The sequence below is a fragment of the Oryzias melastigma genome, linkage group LG17 (assembly GCF_002922805.2).
Source record: "Oryzias melastigma strain HK-1 linkage group LG17, ASM292280v2, whole genome shotgun sequence".
NCBI lineage: Eukaryota > Metazoa > Chordata > Actinopteri > Beloniformes > Adrianichthyidae > Oryzias > Oryzias melastigma.
The window spans coordinates 27,653,850-27,659,416 of NC_050528.1; positions in this window are offsets into that span (position 1 = coordinate 27,653,850).

Genomic DNA, 5,567 nt, shown 5'->3' on the forward strand with positions numbered 1-5,567 from the left:
ACTTTGAACTGACCTGAGACAGTGTTAAGTGTGAACTGAGCTGAGCAGTTTGAAGGCCACATAAATGATTATGTACACAATTTCTCGGTGGAACCTGGGTGTAATATAAGATATACTTCATCTTGTGATATAATTTTACTTATACAATTAATGCATTGATCAATAAATGACAGGGGCATTTGATCAGTTTAACTTTATTTCAATCAATTATTAAAACTAATTGTACAGTTAGTTTTTTTTTAGTCTGCCTTTCTATTTCCTGTAGCCATAAATAAGAGGGAGCATTTTTCTAAAAATAATAATAATCAAGTAAGAAAGTATAAATCCTGAGGGCTGATATTTGTTTATTTACTTGTGACCAGCACAAAAACTGGTGAAAATTCATGTTTTCATCGCGTAACATGCAGCTGAGATGCACATTGCTGCACTGCAGCACATATTTAAGTGGTCCAAGGCGAAATAATGGTTGGACGTATTTAAAATTAAAGCTCCGCATTTGTTCTCCGCATTTGGTCCATCCCCCGGAGGAAAGTGAGGTCACAATCCGTAAAAGACCGTGAAATATAAACGGTATATCAATGGGAGAACTGCAGACAGCCGCGCTCAGAATTCTTTCTTCCTCCGGGTCCATGCTGCAGCCGGGGACAAAGTTCAGCGCTGGCAACACGTATTTAGACGATTACGTGCACGTCACTTTATATCCTAAAATCAAAATAACGAATTTTCTACCAAAATAAATCAATAAAATGTGTGCATGTCAGGGTTTATGAATTAAATTGATTAAATCATCACCGGGATCCGGCAGGTGCCAATGTTGACGGAAAATGCGAAGAAGAAGACGAAATATTGCGGTGACGAAGAAGAACCACAAACAGTGGGCGTCCCTCAACGTGGACGTTTAACTCCGCCCATTAAACGTTTAACTCCGCCCACGTTGAGGCACGCCCCGGTCTGCAGGCTGCAGCCAGGGGCTTCTCTGACCAGCAGCCACACCACCATGCCTGACTCAGCAGTTCTTTCCCCTCCCCAGTTTGTTAGTGGTTTAGTGCGAATAAACTAGGTTTTCTTGTATCTTGAACACTTGATTGAGTCGTTTATGTTCCATCTACCGAGCCTGGATGTAACAGCTGTAAGCTGAATTTTTCTGCTGAAGATACTAGTGCTGATAGCAGAAGATGCTGAAATTGATAGTTAAAATCACTGAAGCTGATAGCCAGCTAAAATATCTGAATGCCAAATTAGCCTAAAACATAAAACAAACAAAAAAACCTTAGGTTAGCCTAATCAGCTAGCATGTAGCTGAAATTTTAGCTCAACTCGAAAATGGTCCAAAAACTTTTAGTAAATGCCAAAATACTCCAAAAGCAAGCAGATTGCCAATTTTTAAAACTTTAAAACAGTTACTTTTTAACATAATAATGAAAACAAAAAGGAATATTATTCCAGAATAAATCAACATAAACCTGAAGCGCAAGATAACATCGGGCCATTAGTAACATTAAAATAAAATGATCTGGAGGGCCGGGTGTAATTACCCAGAGGGCTGGATCTGGCCCCTGGCCTTGACTTTGACACATGTGACTTAAAAGCAAAATTGATAATTAAAATTATATTTGATAATCAAAGTCTTTCAGGCTTCCTCTGGTACCACAAACCAAGCAGAGCTCAGTCCAGTTGGCCAGCAGTAAATAATGAATACTGAGAACTGGAACTCCTCCTCAACATCATGAAGTATGTCCATAACTTGTTTTGACAGAATCTTTGATGTAGATAAGCAAGAGGAGGGGTTTGGCTTTGGCTCAGAAAAGACCTTCTAATTTCCCAGTGAGATAGGCCACTCCCGGCCAGCAAAGCCAAGAGGGCCCCACATGGTTTCAAAGTGGGCAGAAAATGTGGGCCCAATAGGGTTTGTCCAGAGTTTCTGTGGTGACCCCACCTGGGTTTGCCCACATTAGCTTAGTGGGTACTCAGTGGGTAGGCTCGCTATGCTATCCAGCCGCCTGGTGGACAGCGGATTTGCTAGCTCAATACAGCAGCAATGCTAGAATGCTACAGAAGAGCTCACTAGCATGTTATAGAGGAGCTCACAAACATGCTACAGCTGAGCTCGCTAGTTTGATACAGTGGAGCTTGATAGCTCACTAACTTGCTGTAGAGGAGCTCAGTATTGTGCTACAGTGGAGCTCACTAGCTCGCTACGCAGCTAGCTAGTATAGCGAGCTAACCCACTGAGTCGCCACTTAAGTCAATGGTGACAAACACAGGCGGAGCCACCACAGACCTGCAGATAAACTCATATGGGACCCACATTTTATGCCCACTTTTAAATGATATGGGGCCCACTTGGCTTTGTTGGTTGGGCTGCAACAGAAAGCAGACCAGGTCTGCAACCTGAGGCTTCAGAGCCACATGCAGCTCTTTTACCCAACACAGTAGCTCTCTGGATGAAGAAAAATACATTTCTTTAGTTAAGTTTATGGCTGAGGTGAGCCTTGAAGACAAACTGTCATGGTTTTTATATCCCTGCTGACATCATTAAGCCTTGTTTGTCCTCCAGAATACACAGATTACAAACACTGGTGTTGGAACCCCAAGATCCCGCCTATGGGGTTCTTTTGTGTGTTAGGTGATTTTTTTGTGTTAAGTGATCACATGTATGCTAAGTGATTATATGTTAAGTGATTATGTGCTATCAAACGTGTTTTCTGCTTGCATGACATTTCCAAGAAGGGAGGATGCTCTGCCTACACCTCTGCAAAACCTCTCGAAATTTCCAAAAAGAAGAAAAAGCGAAGAAAAAGTGACCTTCAGCAAAAAGACAGGAAGGAGCACCGCGATAGCGCAAAGAAAATATAACCAACGCTTTTTGCTTCAGACAGAAACTTCTCTCCTCTTCGGTTGAAGTGGATCTCTGACAGCTTACCTCGTTTGAGCCCGTATCTACGGGAGAAAAAGTAACCCATCAAAAAAAAAGTAAAACCCGAAAGGGAAGTATATACTCCATATCCACCTTTGGGTAGATAAAGGAGAAAAATATTACGTGTTTGTTCTTAAATAAACGGGTTGACATATCCAAAATTATCTATTGTTTCCTCCATCTGCTTTGATCTGATTTCCCTCATCGGAGACCCCTTCACGGACCCCAGGTAAGCCCCAGATGCCCATTATACTAGAGAGACAATAATAGGAATCCCTTTTATGTCCAAGGGATTTGTGTATCATAAATCGGGATAGTCCTCGAGTTCCTGAAGGCCCAGTGAGAGGGTCTGACGGGGAAACCTAATTTCTATTTGCGGATTTTGGGTCTTAACTGTCGTGAACATTTAGGGTGACTGTCTTTATATGGTTCCTATCCCCCAACAAATGGACACACTGTGGTTGGTTGGGAGACCTATTGTGGATTTTTTCCAAGTGCCTTGTAAGTCCTAACTGAGGTTTTCTAAGGGTAACAACCAGTAAATCGCAGTAGGCCAGCCTCACCGGTGAAGAGGGGACCCAAAGCTTACACAGGCGAGCAGCTCCTGTGTAGGCGGCAGCTCAACACTGGGTAAAACTTTGGTTAAAAGTCTGATCGGCGAGTTTATTTTATGACTTTAAAGTACATTTTATTTTATGCTGCATAACAATGGTTAGTAGCTATTCGGAAGGGAGTGGCTAAAATATATAGATTTATGTATTCTTCGTATACTTTTTCTACTGGATCATTAACCAATCATGTTCCATGTTTACATGACAGCAGTAATAAGCAGGAAAAAGCATGATAGCTTACCAAAGTAAACCTAAAGTATAACAAGAGAAAATGTCATTTTTGTCTTGTGGTTGCTTCACTTAAATATTCCTGTTTGAACAGGAAGTCTTTTATTTTGAAAGAAAGTCATATCAACTTCAGTTAAAAGTAAAAAAACGACTTTACGCTTTGATATAATTCCAACTTAACTAATTATTTATGGATTTAATTGTGCCCAAAAATAAATACAATTCATGTTTATTATTAAAAATGTACTGATGCAAAGTAGTATCACATTTTCCTGGAAGATTTAACAAAAAAAAAACAAGTCTCTCAAAGACAGCAGAGAATCAGTGTGTCGGAAACATAAGTCTACAAAACAAAGTGATGCAATTCTGTAGTTTCTCCTGTACATGGGGTGATGTCTTAATGATTAACTTCCCCTCGGAGTGAACTTGGTCACAGTTCAAACAGAGAGCTGGCACAGGGTTTCTATGTGTGGGGGGGACCGGCCTTCAGACGCAGCCTACAGCCAGGGTCAAAGTTTAGCTTAAAGCCAACTCTAGCTTCTTCAAAAACACGTCACCACTCACTGTCCTGGCACAGAAGAACAACGCTTCAATGAAGAACTTCAAATCTAATCAGTCGTTCATGAAAGTTCTGTTACAGTTCACTCCAGGTCATGGTGACCACTAACACGGAGTAAAGCCACACGAACAGAGAGTCTGTACCAGAGCGGCAAAAGCTGACCTGCAGATTCTACTGTACATGCATTTACCTTCTGCTTGTTTTCTGGAGCTGACTCAGTCATCTGAACCGTGACTCTGAAGAGTCAAACCAACCGGGACACAAATTCTATCGTAACCATGAATCAGGACAGCATTCTGGGTCAATAAAAAACAACACAGAGTCGGAATTCACCCAAAGTACAGAGTCAGTGAATCCCATCAGACGGAACATTTTGATAGTAGGAGTTCATTATGAACCTCTGGAACAGCAAAAACTAACGTGGAAAGCATATCGCCTCCCTGCCGCTAAAAATCAGAAAACATGAATTAGATTGAGAAGACACAGACACGTCTGAGGTAAATGTGTCGGGCTCAGGCTGAGCCAAACAACCCAAAGAGGAGTTTTGATCTGATTTTTTAGTTCATTAAAGACAGAAAGATTTAAAAACACATCAATATCTTTTTTTAGACAATATTGCAAAACTTTTTTGTAAATAAATTGAGAGTCAAACATTCTGGATAAAACGTGTTCATTGAGTGGAAAATACACAAACAAATATAGATTAGAAGAGTTTCTCAGTTGCAGAGCTGAGCAGGTTTGGGATGAAAACACGGAGCAGAGCCGGCTTTAGGAGCCTGGACTGCAGGAGAGAGAAAAAAACAAACTTTTCTGGCAAATTCTACTGTCCTCGTGTTTATGAAAGATCAAATATAAAATGGAATACACTAAATTGTCACTTTGTTGGCAGTTTTCTCTGGTAACACTGAGGCTGTTATTGATGTGACAAAAACATCATTAGATTCAGATGTTATTCACAGTATGTTCTCCAGGAAGGATGCAGTAAAACACTCAGGAGAACACTCTTTACAAACGTACTTTAGTAAGAGTAACTAGCAACTATTAACCTCCGACACTGATGAAGACATGAAGCTGCACAGACTGTCATGACCCATACGAGAACAACAGTCAAGGTTTGTGCACTAATATAGGATAAGGGTGACGCCACGACCCTGAGATATGGAAGGAAGGATGGATGGATGGATTCTAACTCAGTAGTTTTACCACTAGATTACTTGTCTAATCTGGATAATTACTTTTTATTTTACAGTGA